This window comes from Oryctolagus cuniculus, chromosome 12 (assembly GCF_964237555.1).
Source record: "Oryctolagus cuniculus chromosome 12, mOryCun1.1, whole genome shotgun sequence".
NCBI lineage: Eukaryota > Metazoa > Chordata > Mammalia > Lagomorpha > Leporidae > Oryctolagus > Oryctolagus cuniculus.
The window spans coordinates 94,123,325-94,137,596 of NC_091443.1; the positions used below are offsets into that span (position 1 = coordinate 94,123,325).

Below are 14,272 nucleotides of genomic sequence, written 5' to 3' on the forward strand. Positions count from 1 at the left end.
CACAATTCAAATTTATTCCATTTTTTCTTGCAACACAAAACTTTAACACAGTATTATTTAGCATTCAGATGTACAGGAACTAGGATACTCATGAAACACCCAATTGTGTCAAAAGTATGATGTTATGAAAAATGAACTCAAATAAATCAAAATGCACAAAGCACTAGTCTTCCTCCATTACTGCTTAGAAAGATGATTGTTTCCCCATTTACAAAATAAAATCAGGAAAATTTAATTTTTTTAAATTTTGCATGCAAAACACTGCAATTGTTTATTTATTTATGACGGCACTCCTTCCAACTTCTACTATACACAAATTGAGTATACAATATTGCATGGAAGAAAACAGTAGCTCAGTTGAAGTGTTAGGGAAAAAATCAAATAGATTTTTAAAAAATGGATTCTAAAAAATAGATTTTTAAAAAATGGATTCTAAAAAATAGATTTTTAAAAAATGGATTTAAAAATTCATTATCTGTGGGGAAAATAATCAATGAATGAGGGGCTTACTTGTTTGCAGCTTTCACCTTCTGCATCTACCTATTATTTATTTTTATGCCCAAAAGGGTTCAGAAAGGTTAGCAATTACTTGGGATACTCAGGTGTTGTCAATGAACTATAATTGCAAAGGGACCTTGTTAGTACACTACAGTCAACAGGTAAATCACGTTTTTACTTGAGATAGTGCATATGAAATGACTGATTTAAAACAAAACTACAGAACATGCAAGATCTTTTCTGAGATGTTGAACAATATTTTAGTGGAGAACAAAACTTAACCTTTTGCTACTGCATGTAGTACCAAAAAGCAGACAGCTTTAGCTTCCTTTACTCAAAATATGAACATTAAGTGTTGTGAATTTCTCTGCCAAGTGGTTTAGAAATATATTATAAATAACCTACATAAAAATTGTAAACAACCTTGGTCAGTCTATACTATTCTATCTTTATACATTATTTCCTCAGGCAATTGCTGCATAATTATGGGGTTTACAAAATGGCTGAAATAGAAGAGGGAGGGCAAGATAGCCTCTTCTGCATTACAAGAACATCAGATCAGGACAAAATGTATGAAGAATGCCAATGGTTTCTCTACCATAATTACATAGAAAGCAGACCAAGTTTAGGAATGATAGGACAACACACTATTTACAATAGCCAAACACAAGAAAACACTTGGAAAGTAATGGGCAAAACTCAAGCCTTTTGAATAGCATTATGCCAAGAGGTGGAACAAAGATACCGTGGTGTACTATGTTGATAGTTGTAGACTGATAGAATGCCCTCCAGGTTCAATGAGGATGTCCAACTCTAATAGGCTGCATTAAGTTATCAGAACTAGCTATATATATCAAAGTATTTAAACCACCCTTTTGTGATTGTATTCTTGGATGTAAGAAAATTACAGGGTTAGGCTAGTTTAAGTGAAAAAGCCACAGGATTAAAAAAGGATTCATGGGAGAAAACCCACACATACTTACCCACACCCACACCCACACCCACACATGCCAACCAATTAGTAACTGATCAGCAGAACTTGTTATTAGCCAAACTGACCATTTTTGTTCATGGTTTAACCCTACTGTAGAATGAATGCTACATTGCTTTAAAAATCATTAATTCTTTATTATCAACAATCTAAATGTAAGTCCCTAAATGTATCCTCCTTCCCCCTTCTTTAAAAATTTGAGGTATATTGCATGAGTTGGCCTTAAGGAAAAACTACAGTATTCTCAATAAGTTTACATGGCAAAGGAATCTTAATATTTTAAATTCAAGATAATAAATATAAGGGTACGCCTATGAAATAAATATCTGGAGATATGTATAAATTTTCTCCAGGAAGGTCATAAGAATATCATTTTAGGGCACTGCACTCTAAGAACACAATATATTTTGAAGTTGTCTCATTTTATGCAATGTATGATTTATAAAAAAGCCAATAAATATATGTAGGTAGGTTGGCATATGTTCAGCAGAAACCTATCACCAACTCAGCGGAACCTGGTAACAACCACATTTTTGAAGGGATGAGGTTAAATTTGTCCAAACAGTAAATCTTACCCCAGTGATAGCTTTGGCACACTAAATAATCAGCATCCAAGATAGGTCTGAGACAGGCATTCCAAACAATGTTCCTTGATTCTCCAAAATAACTGAGGTCAATCCATTCAAATATAAAATAAAGAAAATCCATAAGGTACTAACACAACTGCTCTCTTTATATGATATTAACACGCATATGGCTAGGATTCTATTTTTAAATCCCCTTTAACTACTAGCATGAGTTTGAAAGTGTTTCAATGTTATATAAATGTCTGAATCTAGAGGAGAAAAAATATGCATACTAGAATGAGTTCTCCTTTAGGATTTTATAAATTTAGGATTTTATAAATAAAACTAGTCAGTTTTATTGAAAGAGACATGAAATTCATGTGAAAGGGGAAAGAAAATCCAAAGTTCAGTCACTCAGCAATTTAGGAGTTTGTCCACCTCACCTTAACTGAGCTTTCACATAAAGCAGGAGATCGTTGAGGAAAGATGTGGTCACGAACCACAGGCAGTGCTCTTAACAGTGCGAGGGAGTCCCCAGGAGAGTGCATTCTTAAGGCAGAAAGCTATAGCTAATTGCTTATCTCAGCACCCTAAGTTTACATCACAGCAGCCACCACTGCTTACAGCTAGGGCTACCAAACATGTGGAGTTGGCCTTTGTACAATCAGACTTCCAACACAAACTAATTAAAACTAATAAAAACAAACTAGCTGGGGAGCTGAAAAGGTCAAATGTTCCTGGTATATTTTATCTTTGCTCTCTTTGGGGTTGTAAACTGTGTAGTTCATTAGAAATGGAAAAGAGGCTGACTTGATCAGGAATCCTAGAAAAGCCTGATCATGCTTTCTTCCCTCTCCTCCAAAACATGTTTCCTTTTACTTTTTCCTTGTTATGCATTTATCTTGCCCCTCACCCCTCATGAAGTATTTAGCTGAACAAGCTGGCAGATAGAGAGTGATAGGCAGCAGTGTGAGGCCACAGGAGAGTCATTCGTCTGAATTATCTGTCCATCTATCCATCATTGGAGAAGAGCTTTGATTGCCTGGTTGTCAGTGGCTTCAAGGGCAGTCAGTCCAACTGGACCTTTCACAGTCTTATCTGTACTCTTTGACCGAAGCAATTTCACACAGGAAATATGACCTCCATAGACAGCAGACAGAAGAGGGGCAATATGGTGTTTATCTGGACATTGATATATGCTCCTTTCAGCAGCAAAAATTCCAGGACTTCAAGCTGCCCACAATATGCTGGATTATGAAGAGGCTTCCTTCAACCTTCTAGTGTCCTGTTGACATCTTTTCCCTTGGCTACATACTCTTTCACATCACCCAAGTCTCTGTTTTTCAGGGCCCACATGAACTCTTTGTCACACATTGCTGCAGTAGGGAGGGCCACTTGGTTGGGCAGAAGACAAGGAGGCGGTGGCAGCAGGAAGCCAATACTTCCAGGTGGGAGTGAGACGGGGTTGAAGGAAGCCAGAGAGGAGAAGAGAGGTGGGTTATGCTGCCAGACAGGCGAGGCAGTTGGTCACAATGACCGTTGGGGCAGGAGAATGAACTTTTGTAGGCACCAGGCCCAGCAGGGCAGGTTCTGACTGGATGAGAGAAGCTGGAGTCCCAAAAGAAATTTTAAAATATTGTATGCTTATTTCCATTTGGGGTACATCTGGGAAACTTAGATTTGTCTTTTCTCCCTAAAAAGTTTTGAGTATTCTGTAAGTCTGGACCCAAAATTTAGATTTGTGTGACTTTCCCAATGGTTTCCTTGGATCTTCATAGACTGTTCTTAACTGGAGATTCATGTGATTTTTTTTTCCTTCATGGCTAGACTGGGTTTCCGGGTTTTTGAGAGTAGAGCCATGATTTTTATTGCAGCACAACAAGAATAAGTCACTGTCAACATGAAATCACTGCTGATGTTGGTCTGGACACCTGCTGGTAAGTAGTAGTTTTCAGGTTTCACTAATGTGAAGCTACTCTGTGCCTACCTCAAGCCCTTTTCCATACTCTACTCTTTTGAAGTAGGTCACTATGTATAGACCATGCTTAAGGAGTAGAGAGTTAGACACATATCCTTGAGGATGGAATTTATTTGGGATTCTTTGCCTGGAAAAATCGTCTCCTCATTTATGTATTCAATCAATCATTCATGGCACTGTTGATTCAGGAATATTTACCTTATACTTTGAATATTATCCAATAGTAGGGGCCTTCAAAGATTTCACAGAAAATATACATTATGAAAAAAGAAACCTATATATAGATTTCAAAATATTGAACCAAAACAAATATATCTTAATTCAATTTACCACAAAATTTTCAAGTTCCTATACTAATTTGTTTATATTATTCCTTAAATTATTCCTGTTTTGGCCACTGGAAATTTTTCATCTGGTTCCATTGTCATGCCCCCTCATCATGGGATCATTTAGTCAATAGGGACATATCTTATTCTCTGGCACTGGAAGATGACCCAGGCTCATATTTGTATATCTCCTTGCCTAAGACTGAGACTCAGCCATTTTTCCAAAGAGCCCTGGATCCTTTAATTTGAGAATTTCTTTAGAAATCAAGATCAGGACACTGTGTATATTCAATGCTCCTGGGCTGTTGTTACTTCCAAGCCCTATCAGCTGCCAGAGCAAGGAAATGTATGCATATGACTCTGTGTATATACGTATTTATAAATATTCCTATACTTTATTTATCAACCTTAAGCTAACTGTTCTTATTGTTGTCTCCAACTCCAATCCTTGTCCACAAGAATTATCTTAGCCATCTCCCTTTGCTTTTCTGTAAACTTCTTTCCAGAATCCTGTTTTAAAAATATTTCTGGAGGCCAGCATTGTGGTGCAATGGGTTAAGCCACTAGCTTTGAGCATTGGTTCAAGTCCTGGCTGCTCCACTTCTGATCCAGCTCCCTCTTAAAACACCCTAGCAAAGCAGCAGGAGGGCAAAGTATTTGGACTCCTACCACCCATGTAGGAGACCTGGGTAGAGTTCTTGGCTCCTGGCTTCAGCATGGCTAAGTCCTGGCCATCGTGACCATTTGGAAAGTGGACCATCAGATGGAAGATCTTTTTCTCCCTGTCTCTATAACTGCCTTTAAAGTATATAAATATTTAGAACTTCATTCTAAAAATGTGATGTGTCTCTGTTTACATGTATGCATTATATGTACATCCCAGAACATTTGGAAATTTAATATAGGCTATGGGAAGAGATAAAATCACCTTCTATATTCAGTCACGTAACATTTACACACATGTATACTTTTACAAACAAAACTATGCTACTTTGTTGTCTACTTTTCCTACTCAACAGTGTGTAATGAGATTTTTCCCTTCATGTTGTTAACTATTCTTTTTAAAGGTTGTAATTTTAATTGGCTAAAAATATTAACCTCTCCTTTTGACCACTTAAGTTTTAACAATTTTATATGATGAATAATTATAGTAAACACTCTTCATGTAAGTCATTATGCGTATGTCTGATTTTTAAGTTTAGACTGCTTTGTATAAATTGAAATACTAGGCTTGAGATTTTTTTTAACTTTTATTTAATGAATATAAATTTCCAAAGCACGACTTATAGATTACAATGGCTACCCCCCCAAACGTCCCTCCCACCCGCAACCCTCCCCTTTCCCACTCCCTCTCCCCTTCCATTCACATCAAGATTCATTTTCAATTCTCTTTATATACAGAAGATCAGTTTAGCATACATTAAGTAAAGATTTCAACAGTTTGCTCCCACACAGAAACATAAAGTGAAAAATAATAGATGATTTTTTTAAATGATGATGAAATCAGATCAGACCTATTGTCATGTTTAATCCCAGTGAGAGTCAAGTTGGGAAAGGATAATTTCTTCTTCTTCTTCTTTTTTTTTTTTACGGAACATCAGTTTAGTATACATTAAGTAGAGATTTCAACAATTTGCACCCCCATAGAAACACAAAGTGAAATATACTGTTTGAGTACTCGTTATAGCATTAAGTCTCAATGTACAGCACATTAAGGGCAGAGATCCTACATGAGGAGTAAGTGCACAGTGACTCCTGTTGTTGACTTTACAAATTGACACTCCTGCCTATGGCATCAGTAATCTCCCCATGCTCCAGTCATGAGTTTCCAAGGCTATGGAAGCCCCTTGAGTTCTCTGACTCTTATCTTGTTTAGACAAGGTCATAGTCAAAGTGGAGGTTCTCTCCTCCCTTCAGAGAAAGGTACCTGCTTCTTTGAAGACCTGTTCTTTCCACTGGGATCTCACTCACAGAGATCTTTTATTTTATTTATTATTTTTTGCCAGAGTGTCTTGGCTTTCCATGCCTGAAATACTCTCATGGGCTTTTCAGCCAGATCCGAATGCCTTTAGGGCTGATTCTGAGGCCAGAGTGCTGTTTAGGACATCTGCCATTCTATGAGTCTGCTGAGTATCTCATTTCCCATGTTGGATCACTCTCCCCTTTATTTATCCTATCGGTTAGTATTAGCAGGTACTAGACTTGTTTATGTGCTCCCTTTGACTCTTAGTCCTTTCATTATGATCAATTGTGAACTGAAATTGATCACTTGGAATAGTGAGATGGCATTGGTACATGCCACCTTGATGGGATTGAATTGGAGTCCCCTGGTATGTTTCTAACTCTACCATTTGGGGCAAGTCAGCTTGAACATGTCCCAAATTGTACATCTCTTCCCTCTCTTATTCCCACTCTTATGTTTAACAGGGATCACATTTCAGTTAAATTTCAACACTTAAGAATAACTGTGTATTAATTACAGAATTAAACCAGTCATATTAAGTAGAACAGACAAAAAAAACTACTAAGAGGGATAATGTATTAAGTTGTTCATTAACAGTCAGGGCTATGCTGACCAAGTCACCGTTTCTCATAGTGTCCATTTCACTTCAACAGGTTTCCTTTTTGGTGTTCAGTCAGTTGTCACCAATCAGGGAGAACATATGGGATTTGTCCCTTTGGGACTGGCTTACTTCACTCAGCATGATGTGTTCCAGATTCCTCCATGTTGTTTCAAATGACTGGATTTCGTTGTATCTTACTGCGGTATAGTATTCTAAAGAGTACATGTCCCATAATTTCTTTATCCATTCTCCTGTTGATGGGCATTTAGGTTGGTTCCAGGTCTTGGCTATTGTGAATTGTGATGCAATAAACATTAGGGTGCAGACCGCTTTTTTGTTTGCCAATTTAAATTCCTTTGGTTAAATTCCAAGGAGTGAAGTGGCTGGGTCGAATGGTAGGGTTATATTCAGGTTTCTGAGGAATCTCCAGACTGACTTCCATAGTGGCTTGACCAGTTTGCATTCCCACCAACAGTGGGTTAGTGTCCCTTTTTCCCCACATCCTCGCCAGCATCTGTTGTTGGTAGATTTGTGTATGTGAGCCATTCTATCCGGGGTGAGGTGAAACCTCATTGTGGGTTTGATGTGCATTTCCCTGATTGCTAGTGACCTTGAACATTTTTTCATGTGCCTGTTGGCCATTTGGATTTCCTCTTTTGAAAAATGTCTATTGAGGTCTTTGGCCCATCTCTTAAGTGGGTTGTTTGTTTTGTTTTTGTGGAGTTTCCTGATCTCTTTGTAGATTCTGGTTATTAACCCTTTATCTGTTGCATAGTTTGCAAATATTTTTTCCCATTCTGTCAGTTGTCTCTTCACTCTTCTGACTGTTTCTTTTGCAGTACAGAAACTTCTCAATTTGATGCAATCCCAATAGTTGATTTTGGCTTTGACTGCCTGTGCCTCCTGGGTCTTTTCCAGAAATTCTTTGCCTGTGCCAATATCTTGAAGGGTTTCTCCAATGTTCTCTAATAACTTGATGGTGTCAGGTTAGATTTAGGTCTTTCATCCATGTTGAGTGGAGTTTTGTGTAAGGTGTAAGGTAGGGGTCTTGCTTCATGCTTCTGCACATGGAAATCCAGTTTTCCCAGCACCATTGGTTGAATAGACTGTCCTTGCCCTCGGAATTGGTTTCAGATCCTTGATCAAATATGAGTTGGCTGTAGATGTTTGGGTTGATTTCTGGTGTTTCAATTCTGTTCCATTGGTCTATCCATCTGTTTCTGCACCAGTACCATGCTGTTTTGATTACAACTGCCCTGTAGTATGTCCTGAAATCTGGTATTGTGATGCCTCCGGCTTTGTTTTTGTTGTACAAGATTGCTTTAGCTATTCGAGGTCTCTTGTGTCTCCATATGAATTTCAGCATCATTTTTTCTAGATCTGAGAAGAATGTCTTCGGTATTTTGATTGGTATTGCATTGAATCTATAAATTGCTTTTGGGAGAATGGACATTTTGATGATGTTGATTCTTCCAATCCATGAGCATGGAACATTTTTCCATTTTTTGGTATCCTCTTCTATTTCTTTCTTTAAGGTTTTGTAATTTTCATCCTAGAGATCTTTAACGTCCTTGGTTAAGTTTATTCCAAGGTATTTGATTGTTTTTGTAGCTACTCTGAATGGGATTGATCTTAGCAGTTCTTTCTCAGTCATGGCATTGCTTGTGTATACAAAGGCTGTTGATTTTTGTGCATTGATTTTATATCCTGCCACTTTGCCAAACTCCTCTATGAGTTCCAATAGTCTCTTAGTAGAGTTCTTTGGATCCTCTAAGTAAAGAATCATATCATCTGCAAAGAGGGATAGTTTGACTTCTTCCTTCTCATTTGTATTCCTTTGATTTCTTTTTCTTGTCTGATGGCTCTGGCTAAAACTTCCAGAACTATGTTAAATAGAAGTGGTGAGAGTGGGCATCCCTGTCTGGTGCCAGATCTCAGTGGAAATGCTTCCAACTTTTCCCCATTCAATAGGATGCTGGCTGTAGGTTTTTTATAAATTGCTTTGATTATATTGAGGAATGTTCCTTCTATACCCAATTTACTTAGAGTTTTCATCATGAAAGGGTGTTGAATTTTATCAAATGCTTTCTCTGCATCTATTGAGATAATCATACGGTTTTTCTTCTGCAGTCTGTTAATATGGTGAATCACATTGATTGATTTGCGAATGTTGAACCATCCCTTCATACCAGGGATGAATCCCATTTGGTCTGGGTGGGTGATTTTCCTGATGTGTTGCTGTACTCTATTGGCCTGAATTTTATTGAGGATTTTTGCATCTATGTTCATCAGGGATATTGGTCTGTAATTTTCTTTCAAAGCTGCATCTTCTTCTGGATTAGGCTTAAGGTGATGCTGGCTTCATAGAAAGAATTTGGGAGGATTCCCTCTTTTTCAATTGTTCTGAATAGTTTGAGAAGATTTGGAATTAGTTCTTCTTTAAGTGCCTGGTAGAATTCCGCAGTGAATCCATCTGGTCCTGGGCTTTTCTTTGTTGGGAGGGCCTTTATTACTGTTTCAATTTCTGTTTCAGTTATGGGTCTGTTTTGGTTTTCTATGTCTTCATGGTTCAATTTAGGTAGATTGCATGTGTCCAGGAATCCATTTCTGATAGATTTTCTTGTTTGCTGGCATACAAGTCCTTGTAGTAACTTATGATTCTTTTTATTTCTGTGGTGTCTGTTGTTACATTTCCTTTTTCATCTCTGATTTTATTGATTTGGGTCTTTTCTCTTCTTTTTTTAGTTAGTTGGGCCAATGGGGTGTCAATTTTGTTTTTTTTTTTTTTCAAAAAACCAGCTCTTTGTTTGGCTGATTTTTTGTAATGTTTTTTTGGATTCAATCCTGTTGATTTCTTCTCTGATTTTAATTATTTCTCTTCTCCTACTAAATTTGGGTCTGGTTTGCTGCAGTGTTTCTAGGTCCTTGAGATGTGCTGAAAGCTCATTTATTTGGTGTCTTTCCAATTTCTTGGTATAGGCCACTATTGCTATAAACTTGCCTCTCAATACTGCTTTTGCTGTATCCCATAAGTTTTGATATGTTGTGTTGTTATCCTCATTTACTTCCAGAAAGTTTCTGATTTCTCTTTTGATTTCTTCTATGACCAGTGTTCATTCAGGAGCATGTTGTTCAGTCTCTATGTGTTTGCATACTTTCTGGGGTTTCCTGAGTTGCTAATTTCCAACTTCATTCCGCTGTGGTCTGAGAAGCTGCATGGTATGATTCTAATTCTTTTGAATTTGCTGAGACTTGCTTTATGGCCTAGCATGTGATCAATCCTAGAGATGTTCCATGCACTGCTGAGAAGAATGTGAAGTCTTTAGCTGTAGGACTGAAATTTCTGTAGATATCTGTTAGATCCATTTGGGCTATAGAGTCATTTAAATCTACTATCTCCTTGTTGATCTTCTGTCCTATTGATCTATCTATTTCTGAGAGTGGAGTATTGAAGTCCCCCAGTACTATTGTATTGGAATCTAAGTCTCCCTTTAAGTCCCTTAACATATCTTTTAAATAGACCGGTGCCCTGTAATTAGGTGCATATACATTGATAATCGTTATATCTTCCTGTTGAATTGAACCCTTAATCATTATATAGTGCCCCTCTTTGTCTCTCTTAACAGTTTTTGTATTAAAGTTTATTTTGTCTGGTATTAATATGGGTACACCTGCTTTTTTTTGGTTTCTGTTGGCATGGAATATCTTTTTCCAACCCTTCACTTTCAGTCTGCATGCCTCTTTGTTAGAGAGATGTGTTTCTTGTAGGCAACAAATAGTTGGGTGTTGTTCCTTAAGCCAGTCAGCCAATCGGTGTCTTTTAACTGAAGAGTTAAGTCCATTCATGTTTAATGTGACTATTGATACATAATGACTTTGCTCTGCCATTTGCCAAAAATAAGTTCTAATATATGCTTTGAGCTTTCCATGCTGTTTTACTGGTAGGTGTTCTTCCTTTACCTTCTTTCATATTGATGGCCGTGTTTCTGTGTTTCTGAGTGTAGCACATCTTTAAGTATCTTTTGCAGGGCTGGACGAGTGGCCACAAAGTCTTTCAATTTCTGTTTGCTATGAAAGGTCTTTATTTCACCTTCATTCACAAATGAGAGCTTAGCAGGATATAATATTCTGGGCTGGCAATTTTTCTCTCTTAGCACCTCTGCTATGTCTCGCCATTCCCTCCTAGCCTGTAGTGTTTCTGATGAGAAGTCTGCTGTGAGTCTGATTGGAGTTCCTCAGAGTAATCTGACATTTCTCTCTTGCACATTTTAGGATCTTTTCTTTATGTTTCACTGTGGTGAGTTTAATTACAATGTGTCGTGGTGAGGATCTCTTTTGGTCATGTTTATTGGGGGTTCTATGAGCTTCCTGTACTAAGATGTCTCTGTCCTTCTCCAAACCTGGAAAGTTCTCTGCTAGTATTTCACTAAAAAGGCCTTCTAATCCTTTCTCTCTCTCCATGCCTTCAGGAACTCCTAGAACCCGAATGTTGGTTTTTTTAATAGTATCCTGTAGATTCCTAACAATATTTTTTAGATTTCTAATTTCCTCTTCTTTTCTTTGGTTTGACTGTATCCTTTCCCGTTCTCTGTCTTCTAAGTCCGATATTCTCTCTTCTGCTTCACCCATTCTGTTTTTAGGGCTCTCTCATGTGTTTGTCATTTGATCTATTGAACTCTTCATTTCATTTTGATTTCTCTTCATTATCACACTCTCCTGTTCTACTAGTTTTTGCGTTTCATTTTGATTCTTCCTTAAAATTTCTTTTTCGAGAGAGAGATATTCAATCCTGTCCAATAAGGATTTCTGTAGTTCAAGGATTTGCTTTTGAAAACTTCTAAATGTTCTTATCATAAATTTTTTGAAATCCATATCTTGCATTTCTTCTATTTCATCACCTTCATAATCTTGGCTTGGGGTGTTTTGTTTATTTGGAGGCGTCATAGTGTCGTCGTTGATCTTGTTCCCTTGATTTCTGTGTTTATTGCTTGGCATGGTTAATTCTTTTTCCCTCACTGTGAGGTGTTTTTTTTTTTATACTATGTCTGTGTTAAGTGGACTGCCTGCTGTTGGAGGAGCCTTGGAGGCTTGAGATGGGTGTGGCCTGAGAGCCCTGCTTGGTTCTTCAGGGTTACAGGTGTGCAAAGGTTATGCGTGGTAAATCTATTTATTTATTCTTTTATTTTATTTTATTTTATTTTATTTTATTTTTTATTCAGGAGGTAAGTAATACTGCAAGGCTGAACAGAATGGATGGTATTTAGCTTCAGATCTCTGGCTTCTACCCAAAGAGTCTGTGCAGGCTCCGTTTCTCCTACGGACTCCCACTGGGTTGCCTAGGCTACTGAATTGTAGCCTTAACTCTCCCCTTTTATTATGTATATCCTAGCTCTTTGTCTCTTGCTCCCCTTTGCAAGGTTGGTGGAGAGAGGACCTTGTCTGTACCAGTATGCCCCACCTTTTTTTTTTCCCTTCTCTCCTGTAGTCTGTTGAACTTTCCCGCTTCAAAGCCTGCTTCCCTCTAAAATTCTGTCTGCCGTTTCCCCGCCAATGTCTCCGGTTTCTGAGCTCACCTCTGCTTCCAGCACCGATGTGTGGACTCGGAGCCCTGGGCGTCCCTCCTCTCCCTGCTGGCGTCTGTGTCACATCGACTCCCCTTCCCGCACTCTAGGCTTGAGATTAATTATGGGGTCCCAGAGTAGGGACACTTTAAGAACTATGATAAATAATGCTAACTTTCCATACAGAAAAGGCAGCAGTAATTTAGCTACCTAACAAAATTGTATAAGAGCTATTTTCTTGAGAAAATGCTTAGTAATCAGAGGCAAGTATAATAAGAGGTAAGTATAATAATAAGAGGCAAGTAATAAGAGTTGCTACTGTGTCTGTTCCACGTTCATGTTGGAGGACAATGGCTTTTATGCTCTTTTGTGGGGAGGCTTCTATGCAGGTTGTTAGTGGACAGACAAGGGAGAATCTTCTAGCATCATGATTCTAAGGTTTTTTCATTTTGTTTACAAATTGTACTAAAGCATGGCTTCTCTCTTTTCTGGAAGCTTCCATTCTCTTATTCTTTTCATCATATATTTGAACTTTCTTTACTTTGCTTTTAGTTTTGCTCGCATTCACACTGGATTCTCTTCCCAGTGGATCTTCTTCATTGTATTTCTCTGCTCTGAAATAAGTGCATGAACTGGTAACTTTCGTGAGTTACTTCCTAGGCCCCATCAGCATCATTATACCTTCCAGAAAACCTGCAACTCTTTACTACATTCTCCCTTTCAGCTTTTCTCCTAATGGCTGGATGAAGACTTCACTTTTGTTAGAGATTTTGGTCCTGGACTATTTCTCACTTTTTAAAAAATATTTTTGTGGTTATACGTATAGGCACTGTAGTTATTTAGTCCTTTTGAGATGGTTTTTCTTGCAGGGGCAAATATTTGGTAAAATGCTTATACCTCCATCTTTTGAGGAGATAGTTCCTGATATAGCAAAACCACTTTGAAATAGTGATCTTGATACCACCTTACACAAATTCTGCCATGACCCAAGCCTCATCAAGGTTTTTGGTAATGACAAGTAAATTAAGGCCCATGGTTTATTAAACAAAATCTTCAAAAACTCAGTGGGCCTTTTGTCACTTTGATTCCAAACAGTACCTTGTTAGAAGTAATTTTCATGACAGATATGAACCACATTTTTATTACTTCTCTCCTGTTCATGATTCTTCATCTCAAATTAAAGGAAATGTCCTTGGAACAGTGGGAAAATGATAGTAAAAAATCCTTTCCTTCAATGTGGTCTTTAAATGTTAGCATACTATTTTCTTAAAACGTCTTACTCAATTTTCATTGTCAAAGTCTCAGTAAATTGGCTGCTTCATGATTGAGGCTTGAAAACAAATTTTCCCATCTTAGAAATCATCACATTGCTGAACACTATTGTCTTACAATTATTTCATGGAATCATCTGCTCTCACACAATGTCTAGCTACTAATTAAGCATTTTACCAAATATTTGCCCCTGCTAGAAAAACCATCTCAAATTTCAATCCTGTGAAATCCTTATTAATCTTCATGTTTGAAGATTTGTTTTGTCTTTGCTAATATTTTTTTTTCATAATCCTCTTTTCATGATATTCTTTGCTGGACAGAAGAAAGTAGACACTGTGGAGGTAGTAAGTCACATCTGGAATATCAGAGACTTGGTAAAATAAAAGTATGCGAGTACTTCAAATCATTCAAAGAATAGCTGGTTTAGGGTGCAACAGGTTGAAACACCATTTGAGATGTCACAGCAGAGTGCTTGGGATCAAGTCCTACCTCTGCTTCTTGAGCATCTTCATACTA

At 37.6% G+C, this 14,272-nt stretch overlaps 1 pseudogene; it reads right to left on the reverse strand.

Moving 5' to 3' along the window:
- Window positions 1–270: 270 nt before the first annotated feature.
- On the reverse strand, window positions 271–5,556 carry LOC127485401 (myotrophin pseudogene; annotated as a pseudogene).
- Between the last annotated feature and the right edge of the window lie 8,716 nt (window positions 5,557–14,272).